Source organism: Leptonychotes weddellii, chromosome 2, assembly GCF_054177405.1.
Source record: "Leptonychotes weddellii isolate Sample4059 chromosome 2, ASM5417740v2, whole genome shotgun sequence".
NCBI classification, from domain to species: Eukaryota; Metazoa; Chordata; class Mammalia; order Carnivora; family Phocidae; genus Leptonychotes; species Leptonychotes weddellii.
In genome coordinates this window covers 11,935,486-11,947,268 of record NC_138370.1, presented here as the reverse complement: position 1 = coordinate 11,947,268, position 11,783 = coordinate 11,935,486, and positions in this window count along the sequence as shown.

Sequence of the window (11,783 nt, the reverse complement as noted above, 5' to 3'; positions counted from 1 at the left end):
CACAGCTTGCTTTCTTGTGTTCGTCATGTATACTAACAACAGGCTACATCACACTGTACTGGTAAACTTTAACCCCACTAACCAGCACCTTCTCACAGCAAATAAATACATAATCGGTGTTTATTTAAGTGTTTAAGAAAATAATCTGAATTTCCAAGAGTTACATTCTCATCCTCTTACCATGAGGATGGATATCGAAGTCAAATAAACCTGGGGAAATCCTCAAAACACCAAATAAACAAGAAAGAAGATTCATGAGTATTCACCGTAATATATTAAAGACATATTTTCACAGACAAGAGCAGAGGGAAAAAAGGGTTTAATTTTAGCAAAAAGGTTTACTCTTTTTTAAAAAGGATATTTTTTCATTATTTGAGAGAGAGAGAGCGCATGAGCAGGGGGAAGGGTTAGAGGCAGAGGGAGAAGCAGACTCCCCGCTGAGCGGGGAGCCCAATGCGGGGCTCAATCCCGGGCCTCCCGGATCATGACCTGAGCCAAAGGCAGACACTTAACCGACTGAGCCACCCAGGCCCCCCAAAGGTTTACTCTTAATAAACCAGAGCATTCAGCTAAGCCAGGCACCTTAGTTAAGACAGGCTCATGTGAGGTTTTGCTACATTCCATAAGGTCTTGAATTGGGCTTGTAAAAGACTAGCATTCGGGGCAAAAACTGAGTATCTGAATCCGTCTCAGCAGCCAGGATGTGGTGGGCTGTGACATGCCTCCTTGGAGTTCAATGATCAGTTGCTCATTTCCCGACTTTGTGCGCTTGGGCAACCTTTACCACAGCCAAGCCATTTGTTGCCACCCCAGCAACCTAGCAGGATTCAGACAGGTCTTCCGCTGTCCAACCCACAGGCACAGCAAGGAGCTGAAGTCAGGCTTGTCCGTGGCTATCTGGGATTCTAGTGTCTTCTCTCAAATGTCACTGTGCTTTATTAGCGAAATCATTTCTGTGATTTATTGGCCTGATGTCCAAATGTTTTCTTAACATTTCACCTTGGATGTCACTGAAAGGCTACAGTCGTGGGGATGATGTTGAAGAGAGGCATTTAGGGTAAATACAGACTTGCCGAGCAAGAGCCCAAATCCTTGACCTCGGATGCACTCCAATGTCTGAAAGGCATCAGTTGACACAGCCGATTAATTTGATTCCCTATCACACACATGTCAAACAACACGAATAAAGGGCTGCCGGAGTTCTGACTTCCCCGAGCAATCAGCTCCTCCTTCTGCATCCCCAGCATGCTGTGGGTGTTCTATTCTAACGCTGGGCACTTTGTGACATTTTTGCTTCCCTGGGTATTTCCTCTCTGGGACTGTGAGGCAGCCTTCGGGAGGAGTTATTCCCCCTTGTTATCTCCCGAGCCCAGAACTGAACCTGGACCAACAAAAGAGACTCAGTGAATAGCAACAAACTAAAAGTCATTGCACGAGACAAGAAGTCACTGTATGGGACAAGCCTGGATGGGAAATGCTTTCTCCCGATCACGAAGGACAGATGGTGCTCACCCGTGCCGCTTCTAGGCAGGATCATGGCTGGATGGGCTACTGATCCAAGAAACTACGACAGTTTTACATGCTTTTAATGATAATCTGGCCAAGAAAAAAACTGAGACTTAGGACTCACTGAAGCCTCATTTGGTGATGAAGCCTCATTTGACACCACTGTTCGAGTAGCTCCATCCGGAGAGTGACATGCCCATCCTTCACCATGTCAGTCTTTACTCCTTAGGGCTCATGGAATTAACAAGCTCTATTCTTTCACCCTTCCTTCCTCGGTCACATTTTATTTATTCATTCATTTTATTTTATTTTACTTTATTTTTAGAGAGGGAAAAAGAGAGAGAGAGAGGGAAAGAGGGAGTGCTATAGTTTTAGCTCTTATGTTTAGGTCTTTGATCCATTTTAAGTTAATTTTTTTTGTAACTTCATTTTATTTGTTTATTTAATTTTGGGGGAGAGGGGAGAGAGAGAGGGAGAAGGGACAGAGAGAATCTTAAGCAGGCTCCATGCCCAGCATGGAGCCCAACACAGGGCTCGATCTCACGACCCCGAGATCACGATCTGAGCCAAAATCAAGAGTCGGACGCTTAACCAACTGAGCCACCCAGGCACCTTACGTCACATTTAAAAAAAATCTCTCTCTAAATCGTCAATAGGGAAATAGTCCTGGTAAGTTTTAAAGGCCATCTGGGAGTTTCAAAATCAATCAGAATGTTGGAGAAATTTCTTAAAGACCTGTCAGTAAATGATAATGGAAGTTTCAAGAAAAACTGTCTTCTAAACATGCAACGGACACGCACATGGAAAATCGTATGGATGGTGAACATGCACTTCCCTTGATCTACTACAATCAATGAAGCAGTTTACAGGTCGCTCTACAGCAGAAACACGATGATAGGAAGTGTAGCCACCAATTTCCTTACACGTAAAATAGCCCCCATTCATGGGGGAAGAAAAAACTATAAACAAAAGATAGCTTTATTTTTCTTCCCTCTAATTCGTACCACAGGTAACAAATGTGAGGATGAATTACTTCAATCATTGATTTACAAAATAAAATACACCGATCATTTCTGTCCACTATATTTACACCTATATTCCCTACTTTGCCTCCCCTAACTATCCGTGACCTAATATTTCATATGCTTTAAAGTGAGTGCAGTTCGAGTCCTATCTAGTCAGCAATGGAAAAAGTTTAATTTGCAACCAAATTGGCAGTCCAGATATTCTCGTCACAAGAAAACAAACTTCAGAGACTCCCCCTACGGAGGGCCCAGGTGATTGGATGTTGACGTCTGCCTAAATTTTACTCCACTCCTAGATTTTTCAAATAATATTTTTTAAAAAAGTGAAACTTAGAAAGAGCAAGAAGAGGAGGGTCCCAAAGAAAAGTGTGAGATGCCATATGATAATATACGTCTTTTTCGGGGCAAATGCAGTTAATGTAGTAGCTCCTCATACTCATTTTGCACAGTGCATGTTTCCATCTACAATACTATGAGGAACTAAAGAGAAATCTCACAGATCAGATATTACATTTAGAATGGGAATAAGCATCTGATTCAAAAGTCAGAGCCACTGGAATACTGTCGCCACCGAGCACCGTGGTCGGTTAAACGCAACGTACTGCCAGGATGCTGGGTTCGAGTGAAATCTGATTCATAAACAAAACTACCAGCAGAAAAAAAGAAAAGCAAACTCCTTTAACTTTTGTTCCTTGTGACGATGATGCTTATGCTAACAAGAAACAGTGATAGCATTCCAAATGGCAGTCATTTATAATCTGGATTTAAAAAACCCACAATTCTATGAAAATGACAAATAGCATGCCAGAAAAGATAAAACGCTAGTTTGAGATGAATCTTACCTACAGGTGATGTTTCTTTGGCCGACCCCGCCAGCCTCGTTCCGCCCAGCCCCACACCTTCCAGCAAAGTTCCACGAGGTCTGGTCATCCTGAAAGGCACGAGCCCTCGCCCTACGTCTCTCAAAGGCAGCCAGAACCTTCTCTCCACTGTTCTGTGTTAACGGCTTCATGGAACTTTAAAGCTGGAACAGTCTCACACGTCAAGAACAGGCTTCGGAAAATGTAAATTAACTTGCACAATGTCCCAGAGCTCGTCGGAGTCAAAGCTCAAATTGAAACTCACTCCTTTTGACTTCCAAGTCACTCCACTCTCTCTACCGCATCCTAAAAACCAAGTCCACTTTGCAACCTTTCACGTCACTTGTATCTGCCACAAAAATTTCTGGAAGGGAAAGGGATCAACAGTAGGAAATGCATCATTCGGATCTGGAACATCCGTTGAAAATTTTTTTTCTTTTAGAAAAATGGCACTCACAGCATCTTTCCACATTGTAGCAAATGGGAAAATTACCCAAGGAAAGGTCGTGTCATGGAGCATTTGTGTGGGCAGACTGCGGATCTCAGGGGCTTGGGTTCGAATCTCAGCTGTGGCATTCCTGCTACTAAGACCTCCCTCTCCTCCAGCATCCTCACCTGTCCTGTGGTGGTTGTAACATCGGGATCTCCTTCAGGGGGTTCCTAGGAGGTTAGACGAATTTGTATGGCATATAGAATAATTCTTTGTCTGGCATATAGAACAATTCTTTGAACTACAGTAAATGTTATACAACCGTTAAGCATTTTTTCATGAAGGGAGATGTTATGCATAGTTATATGTATAAGATAAATATTGTGTTATTTTATGCTAAAAATCCAAAGTCTGAGAGCTCCAAAAATATAAACTGTTGCAGTTTTAGAAAACCTCTCAAAGGGTTTTGAAACTTTAAGCTAAAGGGCAATTAGAGGAAAAACAACAATGGCAATCAGATAATATAAACACACCATCACCTGGGCTTCTGGTCCTTGCATAATAATTCTGATCTAATTAAGAGAATATAGTTTATACCAGCCCCCTCCCCCACATCCTCCTCTTCTCCATAAATCACAAAAAAGGCCTGATTAAAACAGATGGCTCTTAAATCATAGCCTGAAGCTCTGAAGACTGAAACATCCTACTCATAACACCAGGAGAAACAGGATCTTGAGAGTGTCAGAACGGGTTCTCTGTGGAAAACATTCTTTCCTCACTCGGTAGAATGTGATCTCGTGGAGGCAGCTAGTTAGAGAAACCCGGAGAGAGACTCCGGGGGAGACCAGTGATGAGACTTCCAGGCAAATGGAGCACTTGTTCAGAGGCGAGTTGACCCTCCCCAACAGGCTGAGCACTTACTTGTCATCAGAGAACGAGAGAAGGTGTGGCCTCGCCAAGGCAGACGGCAAGGGCTTAAGGCACCTGCCGTGCCTATGTTGCCAAAGGAACTGAAATCCCACCTGCACGTTCATCCTTGCCTCCACCCCGCCCCCCCCCGCCACCCCCGATGGGGCTGGAGGTTTTCTCGACTCCTTAGACCCAGATCTGCTGGGGATAACCAGGACAGTTGGATTGGATCCATGATCATCCCCGCTGGACCTTCATTTTTTTCTCATCTACGGTCAACCCCCCCTTCCATTTTGCCCAAACATTTGACCACATCCCTTTGTAGCTTAAACTTATTTTAACAGCCTCTCCATGCCTATGTGGTAAAAAGCCTTCCACAACACGACCCCCCAAAATTCTACCTGTATCTCCACAATACTTCCCCGAGCAAACTATATGCCTTCTGGACTTCATTCTTGGTGATTTTCCTCTGCAAGGAATCTGCTTTCCTTCCCCCTCCACCTCCCAAACTCCCAAGTCCACTTATTCTTTTTGCCTACATCACTGTGTCCTCTCTGGAGAGTCTTTCTCTTTGCATCCCTGAAATTCCTTGTATCTGCCTTCCAGCAGCCCTCCTCTAACCATCCTGAATTCTGTATTCCTATAATGGTTTTTGGTACCATGAGCATGGCCTTTTATTAAATTGTATATATCTCCCCCAACAGACTGCAAGCTCATTTAGGGAAAATAACAGTGCTTTTATTCACAGAGCTTGGCACCCTCTGTGTGCAATAATTGCAAATTATTGCAATTTCCACGGCAATTATTCACTCCTCTTCTATAGCCTCTGTCCACTTCGTGGACCAGGCGGTAGGTAAACCAACAATCCCACCCCCACTCCGCACCTTACCCAGGAAGTGAGAAAATGAATCGTTAGTCTTCAAAACAAAATATAAACTATCCTTTTCACTCAACGGAGTTTTCCCCGTGTGCAAAGCTCAACTAGAGATTAAACACACACACACACACACACACACAGGTTTCAGCCTCCAGAATCAGAGACAACATACATGTGGTAAACCACGAGGCAGTAAACATTAATAATACCGGCTAACGGTGCGATACAGACGATAAGAACTCTAAAAGAGATTCTTTGTAGATTATGGTGGTCAGGAAAATCTTCCCAGAGGAGTTGAGATTTGAAGAACTATGATCTCTCACACAGGTGCCAAGAAAAGAAAATAAAGCATACCTGACTTGTGAGGAAAGATCACTGGATCCAAGGAGACGAGAGAGGGTTAGACGAAAAGTGGAGAAATGCAAAGTGTTTTAGGAGGATTATAAAATAATTAGTTTGGCTGGGACAGATAATCCAAGGGGACATGGGGCATAATGCCACAAAACGCAGGCCGAGAGGTTTGAGTTGGATCCTAGGACAGCATTTTCCAAAGCAAGATTTGCAGAATGACATTCCTACAAGTTGCAATTAAAAGGGCTGAGGTAGAGTTTTGGTAGTTAAATCAGTTTGGAAAATACTATTTGGTCTCCCTTCTGGAGATCAACAATGCCTATTAGAATATTAAAGGCACTGAGAAGTTCTGCATTAAAGAGCCCCATTTTCCTCTGGGTTTTCACATATTTCAAAAATTTTGCTTTGGGAACCCTAATTTAAGAAATGCTGAACTTCAGGCAGTGCGGAGTATTAAAGTAACACTCACATTTTTTAAGAGTGTAGACCACAGAGTTAGCAAAATGAAGGAGACAACACAGATGGGGCTGGAGCTAAGAAACAGAGAGAAACAAAGGTGTGAAGCAATGTGAAAATCTGTGAGAAATTATAAAGTTGAAGTTAGAAGTGAATCAGGCACTTTCCACAAATTTTGCCAGGGTTCAGTGGGGTTTCTGGGAACATCTATCAAAAGCATCTCCTGCAAGTGCAGGGTCAATTTGTACCTCCCTAGGTAAGAGCAAAAAACAAAACAAAACAAAAAAAACAAAAGAGGGATCCGTATGGAAACAGGTACAGGAGATGGCGAGTGATCTGTAAATGGACTCCTTCCTTTGTAAATATATATCCTTGTAGATAATAATCCAAAATCAAAGCCATGTGTGATTTAGAATACTTATCTTTTAAACCAGATGAAACCGGTTCCAGCTTCGACATCCTAGAATCCAGAAGTATAAGCCAATCACAGCACAACACTAATGGAAATGCTGGGAGTCCAAAGGGCAAAGTAATTAACATTAGTGTTCAAAACAGGAGTGGATTTATGATTTTCATCACTTTGAATCTCCATTTATCCAGGTTCTTCATGCTAAGCATATGGAAGTGCTTTACATCTGTGGTTTCTAATCCTTTCACGGAGAAAGGAGTTTTATGCTCAGAAAATAATTGAATTCTTTCAAGACACCATTTAGTAAACACTAAATAGCAACTCTCTGGGCTGCTATTTTCCAAATGGCTAGTCTAGAACTTGTATTCCTTGAGATGTCAATGGATGTTGCATATAAACGAGGGTCCTATGGCCAGGTGTGGGCAATGGCGAGGTTACTATATTTCTTTACTGCAGAGCTTCCCAGAGCCGTTACAACATTTTACTTTGAGAAACCTCAGTGGGGAGGAGGTGCTGTGCCTCATGTCCTCATTCACTCAACCCAGGACCGCTTCTTTCATGAGTACTGTATGTCCCTGATATTCCACTGATAACCTTTTGGAAGACACAAGACTACCTGTTGTCTGCAGGAGTTAATTTGTTTCTTAGACAGGAAGATTCTAAGCCCTTATGACATGAATAATCCAAATGTGAGGATCAGTGGGCTCCTTGGTGTGGTAGAGTCCTGCAATAGGCCATAAGCCCTCACAGCTTCAGTGGTCCTCCTCTGACAGGAAATACTCCTACCTTTCTTATGGACCTCTTAGGGTGAGTGCGAGGACCAGTGGAGACCCTACATGCAAGCATGCTTTATAAATGAAAAACACGGTATACAATGTTCAGCAAGACACTGTAGGAAGAGGAGTAGAAGCAATGTCTGCCTCTTCTGAATTTCCTTGGTCCTTTGCTTCTCTCATGGCACTGATTACAACTGATCTTAAAGCCCACTTAAATGAGGACAAACCCAATTTTGTCCCATAGTCTATCAGGTCCTCATGACATGGACCCTGCTGAATAAAGGACCACTTGCTCATACCATTCTGGCCTTTTTCCTGTTCTTCAGACATGACCCCCACTCATTCCCACCTCAATGTCTGCTCCCTCTACGTGGGCTGCTCTTTTCAAATGTCATGTCTGCAGAAGGGTCTTCCCTGACCACCCTTTCAGAAAAACCCCACGATGGCCATGACCTAGCTTATTTTCTTCATAACACTGAGCATTGTCAGAAATCAACCTATTAATGTATTCATGTACATTTTTGTTACCTGGCTCCTCCTCCTAGGATGTAAGCCCCATAAGGACAAGCACCCTGCCTACTGTGTCCACTGTGGTCTGGTGCTAGGAATCTAGGAGACCCTCATTAAATATCTGTTGCATGCAAGAAGTTCAAGTAAACAGCTACTTGGTGAGAAGAAGCAGGAATCCTGTAGATGGGGAGGATGAGGAGGCATCCATGTTCTCACTTTTACCCGACGGAGTCTACATGGTTGCATTCACTTTGTGATAATTCATCAAGCTGTAAATGTCTATTTAGGCTCTTTTTTGGTCTTGGTTTAAACCAAAATGGTTTTTGATGTATTGGTGTTTATATAATCATGAATATGGAAATGAGAGTAACTGTTATTATTTTTGAGGACCCACGATGAGCCCTACATCCTGCTAGGCACTTCGTCTATATTATCACATCAAATCCTCAAAAATACCTTAAGTAATCATCACAGCCCATTTTACGGATGGAGAAACTGAGGCACAGAGAGACCAAGTAATCTGATTGTGGTCACACAGGTAGGAAGTCAACACAACTGGGATCCCAAACTCATTTGTTCTAATTTTAAATGTACATGTGTTCTACTGAGTCCTGCTTGAAAGTCACTTACAGAGTCAGGGCTGGTGTTCTGAGGTGTCCTCATCCTTCCCCAGACCCTTTCCTACCTAGAGGCTGTCACAGACCAACAGGGGTTGAATGCGGCCCCTTACTCTACACCTTCTCAGGGATCTACAAACACCACCGCCAGACGAACTTCACCTTTGCATGGAACACACCAGAAATCCTCGTATGTGGCATAAATGCAGACAGTGAGCAGAAGTGCCCCAGAGCGGTGGCAGTGAGGACCTGCCAAGGTAACAGGATGGCCTGCTCTGGCCCGGAGGACTTCTCGGAGGCAGAGTCAGACCTGGGGCTTCCGGTCTGGTCCTGAGTTTGAAATCTGACCAGGTTCGTGTGTTTTTCTCTATGTTATCGAGAACTTCTTTGGAAGAAACAGCACTTCTAGTTAGAAGAGATCTGGGGGAATAAGCCACCATGGGGAGAGAACAGACTTTGTTGTTTTTTTTTCTCCCCCCAAATAACTACTTGCATCATCGGATTAGTGTACCGTAACAACAACTGAAAAGGATTTGTTTCTCCAAATAGAGGGTCACCTTGGAGTGATTAGCATGGCTGCCAAAATATAATCCCTCTGCAAACGACGGATGGGGGCACTGACAAGCTTCTACAGGAAGGAGCTTGGCAGGCGAGCACTGCGGGAAAGGCCCTGACTTACACCAGAGGAAACTCAGATGGAAATGAAACTGTTTGCTTTTCCTTCCATGTGTCTGACTGATTCCCCCAGGTCCTATGGGGTTTATTACAAGGGTGTCAGACCCTATCAGAAATTTGAGGGCAGCCACACACTATCAAATAAATAAAAGGAACACTCGTTTGTCTGATCGTTGAGATTTTCTTAAGTTGCTCTGAATCCCATCCTTCTGCCAAATTTCCTGTTCCTTGCATAAGGAGATACTGCCTAATTAGCATAACACAAATAGTCCTGATCTTCTTTACGAGTCCAGATACATTTTTAAATGTTTCTTTTAAAGTACATCAGGATTTTTCACACTCTCTAAAGAGGTAGGAGCATTAAAGCAATGTTGGTTCAATTCTTGATTTTTTTTTTTTTTGCTTTTGCTTTTCTTTCTTTTTTTTTTTTTTTTTCTTTGTAATGGAAAGGTCACAGAACTGGAAGGCAGCAGACTGGATTCTGGTTTTGGCTGAGCTGCTAATTAGCTGTGTCACTCTAGGCAAATTGCTTCACCTTTGAGGGCCTCGGATTCCTTTTCAGCAAAATGAGGGAGGAGGTTGGACCAAACAGAAAGCCCCTCCCAGTTTAAAACACTATGATCCTATTTGTGAAGCTCAAATGATTCCTTGTCTCCCTATCCAAAAGCTGGAGCAAGTGATTCTCTTTGACTTAAAAATTCCCACTGTGCTAAATACAAATAGGTATACACATCAGCGAAGAGGGATGTGATTTAAAGGCACACAGACATTTAACTGTGAAATTACATACGACCTTTGAATACCTCTCTTCCCTAGAGAGCTATATGTTTTCTCACCTAGCTTTAATAGGTTGATAAATATGTAAACACACACACATACACACACACTGACATGAAGGAATCCCCACTGACAGGAAGGAATACTGAGGCAATGAAAAGAAAGTCCTAGATATTAAAAAGCTGTTTCAGTCTTTTGGTATACTAGAAAAAAAAAAAAAAAAGAATCCGGTCAATTTAATAAAATAATCTGGATTGCCCAGTAACATCTGGGTTTCAGGATTTGACTTGCAATATCAAAATTCATAAAAGCACAGAACCTATCTTGGTTTGGATTACGAGCTCCTAGAGAGCAAGAACCATGCTGCCTTTATGTGATCCACAGTCAACACCGTCTGCTGAGTGGATTGAGAGTTCCCCATAAAGGCTTTCCAGCCCCTGGACCCACCATCTCTTTCCTGTCACAGCCACACCAATACCCACAACCCGGCTCCCCACCTACCTTCCAAGGGCTGCCCGCCACATCTCATTTTGGGGACTTCCAGGTCTGGTTTGCCCAGCGCCCCCCACCTCCCGCATCCCACATCCCTCATCCTCTCATCCTCATCCTCTTCGATCACCATCAACTTGACTCAGTAAGTGCCTGTCGCACTGATGTCACCCCGTTCAGAGTCCTCTGCTCCCACAGCAGCGTGATCCTGCCCTATTGTATCTGCCTGTTGACACAGCTGCCTCCCGCTCTCACTTTGCAGGAACCAGAGCTCAGAGGGGCCTTGGTCACATCTGTGGCTCCAGGATACCCGAATGGCAAAGGAGGAAAAGAGAGAATGGACAAAGGGCAAGCAAGGTGCTGAGCGAGGCACTGTGGACATCCCAAGAACCGACCTCCATCATCCTGAGCCCCACCTTCCTGGAAGATGTACCATACACGTTGTTAATGTTCGATAACCACCAAAATATGGTCTAAATAATCTTATTCCTCATGAGAGAAAGAATCCTAAGGACTGAGAAAATCAGAAAAACCTTCCTGTATAAAGAGAAGGGTGTGTGCGCGCTCATGTGCGCACGTGTGTGCACGTGTGCGTGTGCGCACGTGTGTGCGCTCATGTGTGCACGTGTGTGTGCGTGTGTGCATGTGTGTGCGTGTGCACGTGTGTGCGCGCTCATGTGTGCACGTGTGTGTGTGCACGTGTGCGTGTGTGTAGGCAATAGGAACCCACTGATGTTTTTTCTACGGAAGAAGAGCCAGAAAGAAAAACGTTTTAAGAAGGATACCTCCCAGTGGTGTATAAATACACTGAAATGGCATAGAGATTATTTTTTTAACTTACTTTTTTTAATTCCATTAATTAACATATAATGTATTATTGGTTTCAGAGGTAGAGGTCTGTGATTCATCAGTCTTATATAATACCCAGTACTCATTACATCACAATCAAATGGCATAGAGATTAAAGTACAGATTATTTCCATTAATTATGCAGCCATGAAAAATTATGACAATTATATTTATAGATGTGGAAAAGCAATCATTTAGGTTAAATACAAAAAGTAGGCTACAAAACCATATAGGTGATGGAATCGCAATTTTTAAGATATTTTTATC